Genomic DNA, 22788 nt, shown 5'->3' with positions numbered 1-22788 from the left:
CTGAAACTCTTTTCACTAAAGGCTTACAGTCTAAAAGTGTGAAATAAAGAAAAACTTGAAAAAATTTTCAAGGATTAAAATAATTTTTCATGGGATGGAGTGGCCAGTCTTCCTGCCACTACCCCAACCACAGAAAGGCTACTGTTGGCAGTATTCTGGATGTCAGAGTGTAGCATGGGTGGCCAGTCGTGCAGACTGCAGTGAAGTGTGTTGTTCATAACCTATGTAAGTGGATTTTTGCCACGATCACGAAGTCAGAGTATTCGGCATAGATACATGTATGCGACATTTGCGTTCCACAGCTGTATTACTCAACTGAGATAAAAAGCAAAGTCTGAACAAACCGGTATTTGTTAAGTCTGGTGCGTGACCTTGAAGGGTTTACAATATCTGATGATGGATAATCAGTCCACTTTTTGTCGGTAGCAGCATGCAGTGTTACTCGTTATGTAACTAGTTACATTTGAGCTTAGCGTTTGAAAAGTACATGTTTATTACATTAGCTGCGGCTTCTCTCAAAATATCATCTTTGTTCTATCTTAGTCTTAAGTTATGCAGAAAGTGTGCTTTGTAGTGTAAAGTTGGTGTGAAATGGAAAGGGAGATCACTCAAGGTTCCGGATGAGATGTTCTCACAACACAGAGGTTTGCTTTGTTTATAGCTGTGTAATTAAGAGTTGCGACATTGTACATGAGGCCCAGAGTTTTTGATGCAAAAAGGTATTTAAATTTGACTGCATTTTTAAGATAATATTTGTACATGCAGGAAGATTTTTGGTTTGATTTTCTCACCTTTACATCATGCTTTTCAAATGAAGAAAAGGTCGCTTCTAATGTGATTGACTGTGTGTCCTCCAGAAAGTGTTTTTGTTTTATCTTTTCACTTGATCACTTTTTATGGGTGTAACACCCATTTGTCTTGTAATTGAAGTCAGCACAGTTCTCTACTCTCTAAATTCTGCTTCAGTCTATTTACACTGTGTTCCCGTTAAGCGGTTACATGTACAACAATAATAGTCAGAACTGTGATATATTAAGAAGATTGTCTTGCCATTGATGAATCAGTCAGATGTCCGAATGACAGAGCACACACATTATAATAAAATTTTGTTAATGCATATGCACTGAAAGCGGCTTGTTTGAAACTTTGATACTGATCATGCTGTGTAGGGAGAAAAGTTCAGTGTGTCAGACAGGAGTGATCACAGTCTCTCAGAGGGAGAATGTAGTCATTCATTAGACCACTTTACAGAACAAAACAATTCACTGATCATACCTACTTGTGATATACATACAGCTCCTTTAAATACCGTGGAAGTGACAGAGCTTTCAGTTCCATTAGATCAATCTCCCAATCGTGTATTAATATGTATAAAAAGAGGACAGGTAAAAATCACCTGTAATGGGTGATTCAGACATAAACTATGCACATACATTTCACCTGAATGTATTAATCAGACACAGGTAATTGAAGCCCATGTGGACACCACACCTGGCTTGAACCCAGCCAGTCAAGTAATCAGCAGATCTGCCGGCAACAATCACCTGCTCTTTGTCACAAAAACACATGGACTTAAGAAATTCTTCAGATTCGTGCTTTTTAGCCATTGTCTTTTCTCCCACTGGCATACTTTTTTGAAGAGTTCTTTTTTTTTTTTTTTTTTACTTTTTGTTTGTTCTCAGATTGAAATGCTGTAATTGCTCTGAAGTTCAAGGCCCATGCTTTTTGAATAATATAATTTATATTTGGTATAATCACATGTTGAAAATCTGGTGTCTTTGCAGAAAAAAGAATGCTCTGTGACCATGTGTTTATAATATTACATAAATCATGCGTTCAGAACTTTTTTCAGTTTTATTGAAACATGACATTAAGTCACACTTTTAGGGTTATGGAGTACGTCCTAGTCCGTGAAAATATATATATATTTTTTTCAATATTTTACAATTCAGCTAAGAAACATCTTTCCAATAAAGCATGGGTGTTCAAAGATCTTTGATCTGCTGATGTCTTATGTTACCTGTATTTTGAAAATACTTGTTCTTCAAGATTGAAGTGAACAGTGACATGGTGGCATGCGCGTTTGAAGTTTGATAATGTACATATATGCTAAAAATGAAGAGGTGTCTACCAGGTGACAGCATGTTAGAGTTGACATGATTTTGTTTGGTGAAAATGACATTAATTGATCTGCATGATGTGCACAGTAAGGTGTGTGTCTTCAGCCAGCTGTTCAAGTGTAGAACTGTTTCGAGGTAATTAAGGTGTGTTAGATATCTCTTGACTGCTCTGTTTAAGTGCCCTGTTATGCAGGCATTTCCATTTGACAGCACTGGCCATTAAGGGCAGAAAGTCACTCATCCAAATGAGAATTATCTTTGTGTGATTTTGTTTGATGGGTAACACTAAAGATGCATCATAGCTCCTTGAGTTAGGGTGGACATTTGGCCAGCTCACTTCACACCTTTTGTTGGGTGTTAGTCCAAGAAGTTTGACCAAAGTGTCAGATAGGCTCTGAAGAGGGGGGTATCAGTCCGAAGACATCTGCCCATGTCTCTGTGTCAAAAGAGCTTCTCTGTCTGATGTAACTGAAGGGTCAGTAGCCTACTGGACAATTGGCCTGACTGACCCAGTCCCTCCCTGACCACTGTCCAGTGTGTTCTGCTTGATCAGCACAGATGGCTGTACAGTGAACCCATAGCTGTGCAATTTTGCAGAGGCATGTCTCAACCCCAACTCTTTGTCCATGTAAAGCAAGTCTTCTCCAGCAGCTCAGCAGCACTCAAGCGTGTCAGTACCGCATCATTTAAACCCTCGACCTTTGTTTCATTGTCTGTAGCTGTCTGTCTCCCCCGAAGACAGCACTTGACTACCAGCATACCTGTGCCACAGGTGATTCATCTGGTCTGGCAGGTGACAGTCTCACGTGCCAGGCCTCCCTAATCCTTAATGATCAACACCTTTGGTAGGCTATAATCAGAAGGGCAGCTAGCTCTGGATACATATCAATATCAGCTGGGATTTAATGAAAACAGAGTATAATCTCAGAATGGCGCAGACACGGTCAATAAACAGTTATTCAAGTGGCTCATCACACTGCATTTGACGTCACACAATCGATAAAAAGGACAAATAAAGTTGCATTTTGAAGTTGCTGTCATATTTCTGACGTCTTTAAAACAATTGAACTTCAGCGCATTTCCTTTATTAATAATCTTGTAGTTTCTAGCACGTGTTTGATCTTGGTACGTTGTTAATCTTTTCTGCAGATTGAAAATCTACTTTAGCTGTTTTGCTAACAAGGTCTGGTAGGCTGGTTGCTGTATGGCAGTCTGCTTTTAAATTTAGGCTAATATTATTTTAATAATGCTTCACAAATTCTGAATATATTTAACAGTGTATTTGCTTCATTAGCCTACATGTCTCTTAATGTTAAATAATGCAGTTTATAAGCATATGCCTCTGTTGCCTCCTAGAACTGCCTTGCAGCTTTTATGGAAGGAATTCAGCCGCTCATATGATTGATAAATCCTCTGATTTGTCGGATATACAGTAAGCGAAACTGAAAACAATATGGTAAAGTTTTGTCCAGTCTTGTGCCGTTATGTTTGAGGTGTTGTGGTTTTGAGATCATTTAATTATCTGAATACAGACAGATAATTGTGGTGAATTGAGAACTCATACAGTGATTGAAGTCCAAATTAGATTGTCCTCCCCACGAGCACATAGGCACAGATTCTGCTGCGAGGTTGTTCTGTAGATAGAACCCTTGTGGGATTATACATTGAATTCCTTGTCCAAATTCAGCCATTAGGAAGCACAAAGACCACAGAATAGTACGGACCTTGTACTGGTTAATGTGAGGGACCATCAGTTAGTTGGGTATGTGTGTGGGTATTCCCTCACCCTCTTTCCCCCCTCTCCTCTCCTCTCCAATCCCTTCATTTGCTCAGGGATGCCACAGAGAATTGGGCAGGGGCCTTGTGTCCTGGTGGTGAGCTATAGACCCAGGGAAGCAGTGTTTACACACTCTGCTTCATCCAGCTCTCCCATCTGTCTGGAGTTTGTATTGAGGTCCACACTACATGACTACAGCCCTGTTTTCACCCTATGTTCCTGGTCACTAGAGATTCCCTATGCCCACCACACTATTGGTTATGTCATTTGAAGCTTCATTCAGGTGAAAAGGTTGTCTTTACCATCCATCCAATCCTGCCATCTAATAGACTTGTGGTCTGTCAGACATCAGTAGAGAACACCGCCAGCTTGTGTCCAGCCTCCAGGAATTCCCCAAGTTCTCTTATATGGGTAATCCTGTAATCACTAACTATTGGATTCCCCTGAGTTGCCTCTCTGATCACTCCCACGCGCCTGGCTCAATTAATTTTTGTCTACATAGTCTCCTCCGTGAGATGAAACCCCTCTCCGATAGCCAGCCAGCTCTCCAGTCTACATTGTGACTCCCCCACCCCCGTCTGGTAACTTGTTACAGTGCAGACTAAATATATATTTGTATTAAGCTATTTCTGTTAAGGAGCTGTTTATATTTGGGATTGTATATTTAGAAGTATGGGGCGATTCCCAAGTTTTATTGATCTCCCCCCAGCTAAGTATAGTTAGTAAGGCCTGAACTGCTACTGTTGAAACAGGTCAGTGTGTCAGTGTGAGGAGACCCTCTCTGGGCTTACTTCAGTGTTAGATAGTATTAGACTTACTCCTACACCTCACATACTGCGCTCTATTGACCTGCTGGTAAGGTGTACATATCTTTTGTACACTTGTGCTGCGTTAGTGCCTGGTTACAATAGCTGATACAAAAACGCTTCCAGAGACTTCTTCCCTTACCAGCATGCATGATGTCATAACTTTCGTCATTGAATTCCTTGCTCTCTTTTGTTACCGCATTTGTCCTTCAGGGCGGTGCTATAACACAGCTCTCCTGACATATAATGGGAATCCAAATGCTGTATTAGGAGTTTTTTCCGTGACCTTAGCCCCCCCCCCCCCCCCCCCCCCCCCCCGCAAAAAAAAGGTGACAATGTTCTTTTACACATGGTCATGTATGTGCCTAAACACCATGTGGGCCAGTTGAGGTCACAATTGCCCACAGGATACACAGTAAAGTGGCCTCTTTCCTCACAGACTTTCACAGACATATTTGGAGAAATAATAACCAACGCCTGGAAACGGAATTCCTTACCCTATAAGCACTAATGATCAATACATGTACTCTTGAAATGTTCTTTTTGTTAAAAAGCAGTAACTAAATACAGCTGGAAGTTCTAGTCCATTAAAGGCATGTTGGTTGATGGAATCTGTATTGACGTCAGAGTTCTGCTGGCTGCACTGATAAGCTTTTGTGGCCTTGTGGTACACATATGATGCAAGCTGAGCACTCGAAACTGCCAAGGTAATATGTACGGTTGACTAGAAGCTAAATAGTGCAGTTGCTACTACTTAAACGGGTTTGACCCATGTTCATAATAGTACATGTCTTGTAAATCTGCCATTAAGTTCATGTGGATCTGATGTTGTCAAGTTTAGCATTAGCTACAGTCCAGTGGATTCCATGCTTAATCACTCTGACATAATGCTCACAGCATTGAGCTGCCGTATGTGCGAAGGTCTGCCAGCAACCTGCGGACGGCCGTGGGTTTCCACTGGGATTTGCCCGGTTTCCTCTCACCATAATGCTGGTCAAAAAACACCAATCAAATAAATAAATAAATCAAAACTTTGAGACACTTTAATACTCTCCATTTAACTTAAGAAAGACAGCCTTACTGGAACAAAGGTAAGCGTTGGAAAAGTAGAAGAGAGGCACTTTTTACCGAATTGGTTTTATATTTTGACGTTTGTTGCGTATTCTACATGTGGAATGATTTTAAAAATATTTGATATAGCAGACACTTATTAGTGAAATGTTGTAATGGTTATGATTTTCAAAATACGCATGACTAAAAATGGCTGTTATTTTTAAAGTTATAGTTATATATATGTACTTAACCTAAGACTTAAAGCCAAAGATTTAAATCCATCATGGATAAATGTATTAAATATGATATGTCACACATATATAGAGCCCAATGATATCCTAAAACATAAAATGCTGACATGAACATGTCAATGTTTATTTGCATAGAAAGGACACAGTTTAGACATGGGTACATGTTTCTCCTCAACTGTTTAGAAAGGAGCACATGGTTATCATTTGGTGCCCAGCAGTGGGTGCAAGAAATGGTCAAGAAAGCCTTACATACATACATACAGCCCTTCTCCCCAGAGATCTCTGGCTTCTGGCACCAGGGTGAGTCAGTCCGCTAAATATGCCAGTTTACTGGGTTACCATTCCCCCCCCCCCTCCTCCCCCCTCCTTTCCCATCTATCCTCTTCTCTTCTCCCAGGTCTCACCATTCCTCTTAAGCCCTCTTAAGTCAAGTATCCATATAGGTAAGGGCCAACATATACATGAAAACCTTTAATTTATGTACTTTGTGGTGTATCTTTTCTCTTTGTTTCTCCTCAGATTATATTGTGCATTGTTAAGTTACTTGGAAAAAGAGCATTTTTTTTTACCTTCAATTAACTCTTTTTGAAGAAAAATGGACATGTACATGTAGGTGTTTTTTTGGTTTTTTTTATCTGCGACAAGCAGCTCTATACGCTGCTCAAAGCCTTTGACATCCTATCTTTCACCAAGATTCATTCACTTAATGACGACAGTGGCCCGATAGCTCAGTTGGTAGAGCGTCCGCTTTGGGGGCTGTAGATCCAGGGTCAGTGCTTGGTGGAGTCACACCTAAGACCTTAAAAGAGGAAGTTGTAGCTTCAACTACAATTTTGGGTTGTTGTTGTCTAATGCTTGACATCCCGTTGAAAATGCTACACAAGTGACTCATTTTTTGTTCCAAAGAATCTGAAAAGCAAATTTATGTGTATGTTAATATAAAATGCGGAATTGTCAGGTGAGTTGTTGCCACGCAGTATTGGTAGTTTGGGTATGTGTAAAGGTGTGTTGAGTTACAGGATCTTCTTGCATTGATATGACAAACTGCTCGACTACTTTGATCCAGTAACAAGAGTAGTATTTAACAGGTACAATGTACAGTGTTGATCAGTGCGGTGAGCTGTGTTGTGCTTCTTGATTTTCTCACTTGACTGGCATCATCTGAATTGGTGAAGCCATATATATGTAGTTTGACTGTGTTGGTATGGAGCAGAACAATTCGTGCAGAGGTGTTGTTGCCATTGTCCTCACCAAGGACATCTCAGATTCGCCTCTCCTTGAAGTCAGTCATGTTCTGGACAAATAATGTGGAATATTGTATAGCTTCGGCTGTAATTATGATTTTATGGACATTCTGCATTAGGAAAACATCAGTAGTTGAGAGATTTTCTGCCCACAGAATGTAATACTTATTTTTTTATTTTGATGAGTATTATGCTACCCTAAATCCTCAATAAATTTGACCATTAAGGTAAAACTTTAGATTCAGTTTTAAAACAGATTTCATAAGGTTTTGAAGAGTAAAATGTATTGTTCAGGGAGGGCCACATATGAACTTCACAGATGTTGTAAAATAACCTATCCAGTTCACAGAACATTCATCTAATATGCTAAAACATTTGAATTTTGAATCAAGACTTAATCTAAGCCCGTCATGTTATGATAACAGTTTTTAATTTAATGGACTTATCAGATTTTGTCTCATTGAAATTGTAAGACTTAAATAATTTTGCATACATGTATATCAGAGTAAGGTTTGTTTGGAGTTATTTTTGGTGAGTAGAAGCATGATGAGTATGTAAAATAATCTCCAACACAGTCGGGGATAAAAATTCTATGAAGGAATGCTGTTCAAAAAGTAAATAAACTTGTCTTATTTAACCAAAGGCATTTCTGCCTGATGTCCTCAATTTCATGATTTTAAGGTACATTTTAGGACCTGGAAAGCAGTTCCTGAAGTTTTATCTTAGGATTGTATGCATGTAGACATGTAGGCAAGTGCGGGGAGCATGGATAGACCTCACGTTGTCATGGTGACCACATCCTGACAACACCTTGGCTGGGTTGGGGTAGCAATGACGTTCCATCTCTACCTGGTAGTAACTAGAAGCGTGGCCAGGTCCTCACCCCTCCTCATGCGAAAAAGCGTCATTAGGCACGAGGAAACTTATTTGCACTGCGCTGTCTTGGAGGGGGCACGGGCTGTGTAATGTTGTGGAATGTAGGAGTTATGTGTGTTCTTCAGCTGGCACTCTGCTGCAGACCCACAGTTTACCTGCTCCCTGTGCATGGTATGTCAGCCAGATGTGCAAATGAGGGGCTCTAGAGTGAGGTACCCCTCAACAGAGGCTTCATGACACAATACGATTCTAGAAAATTTTTGTGCTTGACCATATGTGAATGTAAGAAAAATGAGTTTATATGATAGTTCTTAAGTTGATGACAGCAGTTTGACGTCATTCATTTTTACCCCTAATATGATTCCTGACATTTGAGAAAGGCAGTAGAGAACCTCAAGAAGCCTTGTAATAGGTCAGCTGACCAAACTTCATCTGACCAGTGAAACACCTATGGTTAAGGCCAGGAGTTTGGGGAAAGGGTGGGGGGGGGGCATGTTAAGTCAAGGGATCTGATTGGCTAACTGGCCAAGATCTTGCCTAATCCACACTCAACTCCAGATGTAGGTCAGAAAGTTTTGAGAGGCTATGTTGTGTTGGCTATTTGTGGCTTTAACCGCATGTAAAGACTTTCCCTTTCACTACAGTCAACTGCAGACAGGCCAGTCTCTCTGTTTACACCTCACCCTGTAGGACTGGCTGAGAAATGGTCTTAATGCTCAACATCAACAACACACTTCATACCTGGACACACGAGCAACTGGCAGCACACTTGGACTTTCTTAGCAGTACTCAGGTGAGTGGACTATGTGTGTTATTTGCCGGGTCTTGGGGGTCTACGTGGTTTATCACTTAATGGGGTGACTGGTGTCTCAGACTGAGGTAACATCCCAACATGCAGGAATGCCGTCTTGTCTCTTATAACAACCTGTCCACTGCTACAGTAGACGTTTTTCATTGTCGTGTAGAAGTTCTGAAGGCTCTCTTCTGTCGGTGATTTATTGCTGAACTTAAGAGCCAGGTAGACTGTCAGTTAATAGGCTGAGATGTTTACCTGGGGGGGGGAGGGGGGGGTGATGCTGTATGTTACATACTGTGACCAGTCACCAGTATTGGCTGGCCTGCCTCAAGTCTCACATACTGCTTACCCTACTGCATGTGCCATCCTACGCAAAGTGCTGATGAATTAGCTATCTTTAACTTTCATTATTAAAATACCTTAAGATGTTAGACATTGATTCCCGGTGTTTGCCAGACACACAATATCCTGAGTGAGACAGGTCCAACCTGGGTGGGAGGGAGGGAGACAGACAGACAGACGAGGTTGGGGAGGGGGTGGACAAACGTAAGATTATTGAGGTACAGTCCGTCAACCCCACTCTCCCTGTCTCCCAGAGCATCTGCTTGTCACAGTTCAATCGTGTGGGTGGGGGTTCCATAATTCCACAAGTCATGATTTATTTACGCTCAGGAAACTAGACAATGTTTAAGAGGAAGAGAGAAAAGCACTTTCCTGCGCAGTAAGAACATGTGTTTAATGCCGGCGATAAAATCAGAATAACAGTAAGATAAATCTTGACAGCATGTTTCCAGTCCCTGCCTCAGCTTTCCCTTAGGGAGATTTTAATTTCTGGTGCAGCAAATCGAGGAGATGTGATTTCCTGGGTATTGCTGGGTGGCTGGTAGAGCTGGTAATTACAGCAGTCATCTTGCGTTTGAAGCCTGAGTTCAGGCATTCAGTTTTCAAGAAAGGGAAGCAAATTTGTGGTTATTATTTCTTAATTTCCTTTATCTTTCACCTGTTGAGAGGATTGATTTGTCTTCGGTCATTTGTATTACTGCCAGGCCGTCTGCAAAAGCCGGTGATTGCATACTCTGAAGTGTAGGGCTCTTTTTGTCTAGTGTCTGCATCAAGTATTTCAAACAATGTGCTCTGCCTTGCTTTTTAATATATCATAGAATGTATTCTTACAGTGTTAAAATCTCTGTTACAATGATGTCCTCAACATCATGTAATGTTTTGTATAAGATAAATAATGAGTCTAAACATATCTTAATGTTTAAAATTTCTACAAAAATAATATTTGTAACCATTTTTGTGACAAAAATATGTATTGGTTAGCCAGATTGCAACTTGTATACAGTACCAGTAAGATATAGGTCTGATTTCGTTGGTACAGAGGACAACGTAGGGTGTACCTGTTAATATTGAGTCCATTGTTGTAGTGCCATAGGGTAACACAAGCTCATAGGTAAGTTGGGTATTGCTGAACCCATTCATGTATGGTAATATTGTCTCAGTTGGAATGTAGTACCTGCCCCAGTTGGTAGAGCGTCCGCTTTGGGAGGCAGTAGAACCAGGGTCAATCCTGGATTGGGTCACGCATAGGACCTTATAAGAGGAAGTTGTAGCTTCCTCGCTTGGAGTTCAGCATGAAGGGGATAGTGCAACGACTGGTTGACCTGTATTAGTATAATGGTTTGAGCGACTTATTTACCTTTGGGAAGTCGTCTTGAGTGAAGCAGCACTAGATAAAAGAGCAGTGAAAATCCATCCCGCAACAAGGAGGCACATTACATGCACATGCACTTCGTTGTCATCTAACTGAAAAATTGTTAATTACGATGTTAAATCCCAATGACTCACTCACCATCAGAAAGTGGTAATATTGAGCTCGTCAATATATCTACGGTAATATTGAGCAAAATGGTATGTAGGGTAATATTGAGTTGATCATATCTACAGTAACATTGAGCCCACTGTAGGTCAGGTAATACTGAACCCATTGGTTTGTAGGGTGATAAGTGTGGTATTATCAGGGATAGAAGCCGTATGGAACTGCATTCTCACCTATATTGTTGTCCTTCTTTGCCTCTCTAAAACAAAATTCAGCTGGCATAAAATGTATACCAGGTGAATTATTAAATCAATTTCAGTTATCCCAACTAGGGTAATATTGAACAGGTAGTAATAACATTGGTATACCTGTACTATTTGCCTAATTAGTGGCGAATATCTAACTACTATAGAGTGTAAATCCATAGGTGTAGAGTGCAGTAGTAATGTCAGTTGTCTGGAATCAGCATTGTTCTGGCAATATCCTGTGTATGATGGGAATCTTGTCCACCTTGACTGCCACGTGCCATGGTCTGTAGCAAAGGTTTGTATTGGATGAGAGTTGTGCAGTGTTCTGTGGTTCATTAGAAAGACCAAGGTGAGATTGGAATTCGGGGGTTAAGGTGAGGCTATTCACTTGTACGTTGGCCGTCAAATTCTGGTCAGTAGGTTAGCTATGAGCTGTTTGTGGAACATGTATTTACCTGTGCTGGCTGGCAGGTGCGATATAGGCCATAGCTTCTCTGCTATGTACCAACTCCGCGACAGGAATGTGGATCTGACAACAAAAAATTCCATCAGAATTTTAAGATGGTTAATGCACATGTTCACTAAGGAGAGGGCACTTTCTTTTGTTTGTTTGCTCTAAGGTATTTGTCCAAAGGTCCTCTCTGTTCTTCTTTGATTATTTCTCAACATAACGCTATGAAACTTTTAACATGTAATTCTTCAGTCTACGTGTACTTTGATACTGTGCATCGAGGTATGTGCTACATCATGTTTAGAGAGGCTCTCATGCTGGTTCCCAAATGCTAGGGCTTGGCAGATTTCAGATTTTCTCCTAAGATTAAGTCATTGAGAATGCTTAAGCTTTAATCTTTCCAGTAAATCTAAACGTGATCATCAGAACGGTGAGCTAAACATAGTTTTATATTCATATTTTCTGAAATGCTGTGTGACACTGCATCTTATTATGCTACTGATTGTGGTGATATAATTTATTGAACTGTTGGCTGTTGAGAGAATTCGCTCTTGATGTTGTTTTGTGAAAAGAAATGTCAGATAATGTCTTGCAGCTTTCAGGGATTAGTTTCAGGTTTGATTGACAGTGGTGTGAACTTGAAATGGTCTGAATTAAAATAACCAAATCTTTTCAAAGTATTGCAGCATTAGACTTCACTTCTACAATCATTTCACAGGTTGTCCTCAGCTGTTTATTTCTTGACATCCTCTTCTACCAAAAATACTGTTGAGAAACAGATGTTTTGTATCTTTGTAATCAAAATTATAATATATTTTTGTGTTTTGATAAAATATCTTGTGAGGTCATGCACTATGTACATTTACATGTACTTGTGGAACGTGGCTTGGAGAAATTATAAAATTCTTTACATGTTTAATGATCTGTTTGTCTGCATGCATCTAAAGTGTACTGACATGAGACTAGAAGTTCCCAATAGTCTTTTACTTTTATGTTCCTGTCAGTCTGAACCAGCCAATCATTAGTCAGCTTAGCTTCAGCAGTGGTTTCTAATGAAAGGCCTTTTTGTATCTATGGCTGTTGACCATTTGTCAGACTTTATCCTAAGCACAAAAGCTAGCAACTTTTACATGCATGGCACAGTACAAACCCAAAACACCGCATATCCCTTTATTTATGATTTCTGTCTAAGAAGAAGTTTGAATGCAATGTAGAGCATACCTGTCCCTGGCCAGATAAGATTTATTTGATGACAAAACTGTATTGGCCATGACTGGGGGTTACAGCTGTTCATTAATTTGCTTTGAAAAGGGAACACCCTGATGTAATTATTCCTATTAATTAGTTGTCATTTTGAAGAATCTGCTCATTAGATACAGTTTAAGGGTGTAACATGGATGTGTTACCCTGAAGGAATGTTCGATTACCTGCATGTATTGACTGCACTGTTTTCCCTACCATCAAAATCACAAGGGCAGGCAGGGTCAGGCTTGTTTGAGGTCAGCTGAAGGTTTACCAAGGTCTTAATCGGTCATTCCAAAAATTTTGCCACACTATTACCATCATTATCAGAGACCCTTTCAGTCAACAAATGCAATGCTGGTTATGGTTTGGAAGCCAGAGGCTTATACTTGTCTCACAGTCATGACAGGCTTATCCTTCATGAGTGCAGGACCAGAAGTTCATAATTTGTCTTATTTGCTGGGAATTTCAGAGAGGGGTGCTGTTATGCCTAAGAAGCCCTGGGTGACCCATGAGTTATTGTGTGAATAGAGTGTCTGTCCATCTGTGAGGGATTCGTCCAGTCTGCCAGCTAGGATAGCCCTCTAAGCCTTTTTATGGGGATTGGAGAAACCAGTGAGAGGCTATCTAATGATGGGGCTGGTGTTGGTTTACCTCCAGTTTCAGTCTGACAGGGGCACTCTAGGGGACGGAGGTTTGGGTTAGAATCCAGGTTAATGCCTACATTATGTCATATGGTGAAGGATCAGCCCAGGATGATATAATTTTATTACAGTGCAACTTTGTGACTATGGTGTGGCATGACATATCTCTAAAGCATGTCGAAACCTTTACATGAACAGTACTAAAAATGCTATTTTCATATCTTGATTTTTGCAGCTTTGTAGTTGTATTTTTCAAGTGAAAATTGATCTGTGCTGATAGGAAAGATGGTGTTTTGTCAAAGATTACACAGTACACCTGTATCTTTTTACATAAATGAATATTGATGAATCTATTTAGTAGCATTAGTGTTGTGCATGGAAATCATGCCTGTCAGGAACCCCTTTAGCAGCCTCCTCCAGAAGATGGACAGGGCCAAGGTTGCAGTACTGCCTGCCTCCAGCTACTGTAACCAAACACAAGTCCAGCTACCCTACATCCTCATTACTGACAGCTGCTCAAGGGCAGAGAGGAGAAGTTGTAGGGGAGGAGGGGTCAAGGGTTGAACCAAATACTTGGAGAGTTTATTGTTTAATTATGCTCTAGGTTTCTTCGTGGCTGGAAATCCTTCCCACATGATGTCATAGTTGTTGTGTATTTTGTGTATCTTTGTTCATGGTAGCTTTGGCTATTAGCAACTTTAGCATCAATTTCTTAAATTCCTGTCATGAAACCACATGAACAAATATATTAAAACATTTCGTTGCTGCAGTGGCTCAGTGGGTGACTTTCTAAAATACTTTCATGACATTTTAAAACAATTGTTTTTATTTGGGTAAGACAAAGAATACATACACAGCCATTTCAGCATTAGCAAGTACATGTAAATGCTTTGTGCAAAAAAAAAAAAAACATTTCATTTTATCTGTTAAATTCCCCAAACTGGAATCTGGCTGCCGTGTTTGTTGTGTAGAGAGAGCATGAAGAATTACATAGTAGAACCATTCTCATGGAATATCCGCTTTCAGTCAAGGGGATCAGGTGACCTTAAGAATTTAACCCAGTTTCTTATAGTACATGCATGAATGTAGTCGTGATACCTTGTCTAGATTTATGCTCTCTTATATATTTTTTTCTTTAAATTTTATGCTTCGTTATGATGCACAGTTTACGACCCATATTGGGATACCTTTGTCTTTCAAAAGTTCCAAAAATAAGCATTCAAATTCCATGTAATGTCTTCACTGCAAATCAAAACTGTCTTTGTTGAACCGACGGTGGTTTTTTTTCTTGGCGGAATGAGTGAAGTGCAGTTTAGTTAGAGATTGTGTCCAGGGTTGGGATTTGTGTCCTGTACATGGCGGGTAAATGTTAGGATCTGTGCCTTGTGATACACTGTTTATGTCCATTGTCATAGGATTTGTGTCCTGTACATGGCGGGTGAATGTTAGGATCTGTGCCTTGTGATACACTGGTTATGTCCATTGTCATAGTATTTGTGTCCTGTACATGGCGGGTGAATGTTAGGATCTGTGCCCTGTGATACACTGTTTATGTCCATTGTCATAGGATTTGTGTCCTGTACATGGCGGGTGAATGTTAGGATCTGTGCCCTGTGATGTACTGTTTATGTCCACTGTCATAGGATTTGTGTCCTGTACATGGCGGGTAAATGTTAGGATCTGTGCCCTGTGATACACTGTTTATGTCCATTGTCATAGGATTTGTGTCCTGTACATGGCGGGTAAATGTTAGGATCTGTGCCCTGTGATACACTGTTTATGTCCATTGTCATAGGATTTGTGTCCTGTACATGGCGAGTGAATGTTAGGATCTGTGCCCTGTGATACACTGTTTATGTCCATTGTCATAGGATTTGTGTCCTGTACATGGCGGGTGAATGTTAGGATCTGTGCCCTGTGATACACTGTTTATGTCCATTGTCATAGGATTTGTGTCCTGTACATGGCGAGTGAATGTTAGGATCTGTGTCCTGTGATACACTGTTCATGTCCATTGTCATAGGATTTGTGTCCTGTACATGGCGGGTGAATGTTAGGATCTGTGCCCTGTGATACACTGTTTATGTCCATTGTCATAGGATTTGTGTCCTGTACATGGCGGGTGAATGTTAGGATCTGTGTCCTGTGATACACTGTTCATGTCCATTGTCATAGGATTTGTGTCCTGTACATGGCGGGTGAATGTTAGGATCTGTGCCCTGTGATACACTGTTTATGTCCATTGTCATAGGATTTGTGTCCTGTACATGGCGAGTGAATGTTAGGATCTGTGTCCTGTGATACACTGTTCATGTCCATTGTCATAGGATTTGTGTCCTGTACATGGCGGGTGAATGTTAGGATCTGTGCCCTGTGATACACTGTTTATGTCCATTGTCATAGGATTTGTGTCCTGTACATGGCGAGTGAATGTTAGGATCTGTGCCCTGTGATACACTGTTTATGTCCATTGTCATAGGATTTGTGTCCTGTACATGGCGGGTAAATGTTAGGATCTGTGCCCTGTGATACACTGTTTATGTCCATTGTCATAGGATTTGTGTCCTGTACATGGCGGGTGAATGTTAGGATCTGTGCCCTGTGATACACTGTTTATGTCCATTGTCATAGGATTTGTGTCCTGTACATGGCGGGTAAATGTTAGGATCTGTGCCCTGTGATATACTGTTCATGTCCGTTGTGATTGTGGATGACCTGAGCCTGCCAAGTTTGGTAGACAAGATTTCTTCCAAGGAGCAGAGTCACACAAAAGCAGGAATATTCTAGATTATGGCGTAAAACACCAGTGGAAATAAATAAATCAAAATATCGGCTAGCAGGTATTTTGTAATCAATTTTCTGATGTCCGTAAAGACACGTGAACACAAAATTATGTAGATGTTTAATGATGACATATCCATGTTGCTGAAGTCATAATCCTAATTATTTTTACAACATAGAACTTACTTATGTGACATCGGTGTATTTTATGATCACCTTTGGCTAGTTTTATATGGGGTATAAACATGTATTGTGTTAGCTTTAATCACCTTCCTTTCTAAAACAGAAGGACTATGGGCAGTGTTCTTATTAGCAGCAAAACAATTCCTCTGGGTTACCAGTGGTGGAGATATTATTGTTACATGTACTGCATGTGAAATAAAACATCTTGGCTAGAGTAACTGGATCTCCCTTCTGGTCAGGTAATGAACTTGTACAGTTACGCATTCAATGTCGATTACTATTCATTAGCTTTCCTACATGTATGGAATGTCATTGTCACCTGAGCTAAACGAGGGTCTTGCCAGGTAAAAGATCATTAAAGGTCAGCATGGTAATTAGATTGTGATTAATGGTGTTGTCAACTTTGGCAGTGGACCATCAAATTAGCCGACTGATCAAGTTGCTAATATCGCCAGGTTGACCATGGGAGATGTTCAGCTGTGAAAACTTTGGGTGTTACCGGGTGATTCTGTTTATTTGTCACAATCTTGTAAGACTTTTCTTGTAGCTTGTTTTATGAAATTGAGGAGAGTCATAATATAAGACTTGGGGATTTAGGGAAAATGTCGGTGATGTCAGTAAACAAGTGAATTTGTCCCACATAAGTAATTTGAATTAATGCTCAAAATTTTTTGTATATAATTTAAATTTTCTTGTGGTGTATCTTCCAGTATTTGTTTTGAGTGTCGTTCATGCTTCACTGTAAGGGGAATGTGGGTTGTCATTAGTTAACTTGCTGTTGTGAAGTTAGGCACGGTATGGTACTGTATTTTAATCATGTTGAGAGGTTGTGTTGTCAGTATTCAGTTAGAGGTGGTTGGTTAAGCCACTATTAGTTGTACACAATTTACATGTATTTTGTCTTGAGTGTGTATGTTCACACATCAGGATCAGGGGCAAGTTGTTCAAAATTGCATTAAAGTTAAGCCAGGCTTAAATCTTAATACTAATCTCATCCTAATACAAAGAAAATGAGAGTAAGTTAGTCTGAACTAACGTTTATACCGGGCTTAAGTGCTAATACACTTTTGAACAACTGGGCCCATGTGTATACTGTATATGTTTGATTTTCTACTTTGTTCATCAAGCTATGAACTGTCCAGTTGGATTCTTTTGTTCCATCATAGTATTGTTACAACTCTAACCAGTGAGCTACCCTGAATTCCTGACGGCCCATGTTGATAGTCACAGAAATAAGAGGGGTCGCAAAGGATAATAGTGATTCCATTGTTGGTACTTTCTGTAGTGACGGTCTTGTTCACAAGGCTCAGTGCACATCTCAATCTTTTGAACAGTGTGTTCCATGGCTGCTTTGACGTAGGTAGAAAAATTGTTACCTTATTACCTGACACTTGTCCTTGTCACCTGGACACCGGATGGAGATGTAGGAATGTGGTCTGGTGCGTAATGAGCAGGGAAACAAAAGGGGGAATTGATACGACAGGTGTCGGCATCTGTAATTAGATCAGAATGACTGATCGGAAGAAAAAAGCTTTGGATTCATCTTAACTCTGTCAAAACTAATGTGGTGCTAATGTTATAAAGTGGCTGGAGTCATTCAGATATGCTTGGGTACATGTACCAGCAGGATTGTGTGGCTGGAGTCATTCAGATACGCATGGGTACATGTACCAGCAGGATTGTGTGGCTGGAGTCATTCAGATACGCATGGGTACATGTACCAGCAGGATTGTGTGGCTGGAGTCATTCAGATACGCATGGGTACATGTACCAGCAGGATTGTGCGGCTGGAGTCATTCAGATACGCATGGGTACATGTACCAGCAGGGTTATGTTTGAAGGTGGTATGATATTATAGTGACTTGAACAGTTAAAAAAATACCATCTCAGATGTATCCATTTATTAATCATGACAGGAGGTTTGTATACAAGTTAGTATTGCGGTGTAGTACATACAGGTAAATGAAAAAGCATTTATATTTATTTATTTATTTATTTTATTGGTGTTTTGCTATGTACTCAAGAATATTTTACTTATACAATGGCAGCCAGCATTATGGTGGTAGGAAACCGTGAAAAATCATTTATTAGTTGTACATGTCTGTTAGTGGCAGCACGTTAATATATACTGAAACCCTGTATGGTATATGTCAATGTCACACAGGTATGAATGGAGCAAAACTGAACCTGTATTGCAGTTCATATGTAAGCCTACCTGTATGTGTACACCATTGAACAACAGCACTGCTGGAGGAAGACAAGGGATTGGGTGGGGGGCTGTTATCATAACAGTAACCCTTGACAGGTATTCACCGTAACCAGGACACATAAGTGCCTCCGGAAAGAAGGTAGTTCCCCAAAGTTTAAATTTAGATGTGACATCATGCTTTATCACGTGGGTTTTGGTATGGGTGATGACAACATGTGTTTGTATACAGGGAAGGCTGGAGGGGAAATTTTCACCATTGTACATGTGTATATACATTCCTGTTGACGAGGCACAGTTTGGTTTATCACCTTCATAGAGGTACAAGGTATCACAATTTCACAAGTAAGTTATGTAGATAAAATTCCAGTTGTGTATGGATACACTTCTGTACTATTTGATCTACAGTGGATATCTGTATTACATAAGTATTGATGTCAGGCACAGGTGTGGGTGTACTGCTTAATGTTTACTGCACTTCTTGTACTGCTTAATACAGAATTTATGCATTTACCTGTGTACTGTTTAATGTATGATTTAAATATGTACTGCTTAATGTATAGCAGACACTACACATATCTGTATGGGACTTTTATAGTGTGACTTGTGGTAAAACGGTGAAAAACAGGAGACTGTAATTTAGGAATGTAATTCTTTCAATTTTCAAACTATCATGTTAAAGGTATGGTCATTTACATTTTACATACATAATTTTAATAGTGAATGGTAGATACCTGAACATACCTGCATTGCTGTATGAAGACTTCACTAACGTATGTATGTAGGAATGTCATTTGTAAAGACGTTTGAAGACCTAGTCCAGCACTTCATGTACACGTGTTAATTACTTGCTGACTGAACGTGCAGTTAAAGTTACCTCTTAAGGATCTAATGTATATTTTCCTATTTGTCCTACTTTGTGAATGTTATGTAAAATTTGATTTGTATCAAAGTTTAAAACCTCCAGGGGCAACACGAAATTATCTGTTTTTTTTTACTGGTTAAATTTAAAACATTGAAAGATCACATTTGAGTGAAGCATTTTTAATAAGCCTGGTCAGCATAATATCACAATATCAGTATTTTTTTCTTTATTTACCTTGCATATTCAGATTTAGTGGCTGTTAACCTGACTCTATTCAAGCATGTATTCAATTGCCTGACGAATGTTCCTAATAATTTCTTTATTAGATATACTTAAAAAATTCAGGTATGTTTTGGAGGTAAAATTATTTCTCTGTGAATATATATTGGCATTTGCCTGAAGATCAAAAAATGATATGAAATTTGAATTACCTAATAGGGACTAACGTTAGTTGTGTTATAATAAGAAGGTGCGGGTATAATTTTATATTAATTATACAATTGTAAGAGTGTTAGCGGTGCATATGGACTGAAGGGAGGAGGATGTCAAGCGGGGTGGTTAGAACCTGTTTGTCAACAGCCTTATTTCTCTCATTACCCAACCTTGTCAGTTTATAGGAGGTGTGTCTAATCTTGCCCACCATACCCCAGGTAATCCTGGTTAAGACCAATTACAATCGTGAATTTTAAGTGTTAATAGATTGTTTTACGTGACGGTTGTTGCTTTCTTCTGTGACAGGAGAAAGCTAACTAGAATCCAGGATTACTGATGCATACACGAGGTGGCACCTTGACAAAAAAGAACATGTTTCAAACAGGTTCTGAATTTTAAATAAATGAGGGTTTTATAATGTGCGCTTGATTAATGCAAATTTAATGTACGGTATGAAATTGTGAACTGTCATTTAAAGGTGTAGAGATATAATACTTTTTGTATGTAAATTTTAAAGTGATAATATTGTCTCTTGCTAAATTTTTCTATCTACGTGTTATGTCAAGACAGTTATAGATTGCTCTAGGCATTCTTTTAAAATCTTTGCAATCTGATTTATGGCAAATGTTTTGCCTGTGATGTCATCTTGATTTTATGTTTGCATACTTTGGAGACTCAAAACATCTGTAACATGTAGGTTTAAGAAAAATTCATGTACTCTGAATATGTGCTACATTTCACTCAATTACAGCAGGGACTTGATACAGGGTGTAGGAAGGAGTCTAGGATATGGCGCAACAGGTATTCACGGATATGGCGCAAGGCATTCCTTTTAAGTAAAGTGTCTCATTCTCATGTTTACAATTAACAAGGATATTGAACTATGGATGCTTCACATGCAAGTGTAGTATGAGCTGAAGCACACGTCATATGTACAACCAGTAGATGCTGTGGCAGAGATTTTCAGATCAAGCTTCAGCTTAACATATGATGATATAAAAAATGTTTTTGTAAAACTAAAGAGCAGAATCACAAACAGTTTTGTCCAGATTTGTTTTGTAGTCTACATGTTGTCTGAGTGGGTATCTGCCATAACCTACTGGTTGACAATGATCCATTCCCTTCGATGAGATGACACGTTAAACCATCTAGTGATTGATCAATCAGTTAAACAAACTGATAGCTACTAAATTGTCATTTCTCATACACGCAGCAGTCACTGGCTGATTTAGCCTAAGTTTTTTCTACATTTGATCAGCCTGTGTCCATTGAAGTGGAAAGCTCGAATCCACTGGTTTGCTTATGGCTTTAATTATGCAGGTTTGTCAAGTATATGTACCCGCCAGAGGGTGATGGTTTATGCCAGACAATTCCCTCAATATCTAAGCTTGACCTCTGCTCAAGCTCTTTTTCAAAACAGTTTAGTCAGTTTGGTTTGTTATTTGTTGTGAATTTAAGAAAACAGTTTCCAGGTTGTCCAACTTTTGTACAAAAGAGTACAAAAGATATCTAGTAGTATCTATAAACAATGATTTTATCAAACAATATATGTGAACAAGATGAGGATGTATTTATCATGGACAGGTCTCACAGATCCATTAATTCTGTAACCATTTTGCCAATTTTCAAGAAGTAAATTTAAACATACATTTACTTTTATGTTGGTTGCTGTGTAGAGCAATAAAATTATTCTCCTTATGGAGATTGAATTTAGCTTGAGCCAATTCCTCATCACATGGAATACAATAGATTGTGAAGACACATTCTTTGCGCTGTGTTCCTGTTTGCGTACTAGAGGGCAAAGACCTTTACTGAATTTTCACACTTCACTGGTTTGCTGAAGTATAAAACATATGTACATAGAACAAGATGTAGTTTCCCAAACACTGCAAAAAGGTCACGAATATATGGTAAATTTCATGCTGAACATAAACTGTTGAAGTATTAGGATTGCTGTGTTATTTTCCCAAATCAGTGGGTGTGTCTCCTTAGAACTTGAGTGTTGTGAAATGTAGTGTGACAGAAATCCTGTGGGTGGTGGCCTGAGCTGTCAATATCGAGAGTAGCCCCAGGCGTGACACTGGTCATCTAGTGGTCAGTGGTGGTGTGGTGTGAGAAGCCCACCTGCCCAGAATGACCGATATCACCAGGTCACCCAGGTACATGTACCTATAGGTTAGCCTGGCCTTGTGACATGCATGTGGGTGACCTGACCCCTACACATTGCCCCAGAGGTCAGCTCCACTAAACTGTGAACAGTTGTAAGTTTCTAATATGTAAAATCTGTGACATATTACTGTACTTGTTAAACAGACAGTATGTTTGAAGAGGAAAATTCTTGTTGTTGCGGGATAATACTTTGTAATACTTCAAAAAGAAGCCTGGAAGAATATCAAGGAGCAGGAGTGTTAAAGAAGTGTAAGACGATCAATATATATATGTTTTGAAATTTGATAAGTAAATATCATAGTCTGCAAGAAAGCACCAATATATCTGTTCGAAAAATGAAAATATCTTGGTTATAGAGAAAAATGTAACAAACATCATATGTTCAGTTATGTAGACTGTGATTTACTGCTAAGAAGCTTTAAACAGTTATGAAATATTGGCAGTTAATAAATTAAACGTAATAAATGAATGTTCAGTGAAATTTGAAAACCTTTTTGTAGATTCATTAAACAGTGGTTAATTTGTACGGTGGCAAAAGTTTGCTGTTGTATTAAATAAGGGAATCATTTGAAGGCAGAATTACACTTCCTGTTTACCTTAGGCACATAATGCACAAAAATATCCACTCTCCTGGTTTAATTGGTTCACCTGTTTGTACAGTAGCTGGTTTGATCAAAGTTCGATATCAGACTACTTATGTAATATTTTAGGAGACCCCTGTATATATTTGTAGAGCATGCCAAAATTGCATTTTTACACCTTTGGTTGAACAGGTAAGTGCACTTAGGACATATGGCAATCACTCTTTGTAAGCTGGGAAAACTT

At 39.3% G+C, this 22788-nt stretch overlaps 1 protein-coding gene across 4 annotated transcripts in view; it reads left to right on the top strand.

The window, feature by feature from the left end:
- Positions 1-22788, top strand: part of LOC135472702 (myocyte-specific enhancer factor 2A-like) — a 67670-nt gene that overhangs the window by 5573 nt on the left and 39309 nt on the right. Inside the window, exon 1 of one of the 4 annotated variants that reach the window (XM_064752328.1) lies at positions 8632-8920. The exons of 2 other annotated variants lie outside the window; for them this stretch is intronic. The gene's annotated coding sequence lies outside the window, so the exon portion shown is untranslated. Of the gene's footprint in view, positions 1-8631; positions 8921-18804; positions 18843-22788 lie in introns of those variants that run through there. One more of the 4 variants, XM_064752330.1, reaches the window with a different exon arrangement.

The sequence above is a fragment of the Liolophura sinensis genome, chromosome 8 (genome assembly GCF_032854445.1).
Source record: "Liolophura sinensis isolate JHLJ2023 chromosome 8, CUHK_Ljap_v2, whole genome shotgun sequence".
Classification (NCBI taxonomy): Eukaryota; Metazoa; Mollusca; class Polyplacophora; order Chitonida; family Chitonidae; genus Liolophura; species Liolophura sinensis.
The sequence above is the reverse complement of the archived record's forward strand: the minus strand, read 5'-3'. Positions and strand labels throughout refer to the sequence as shown.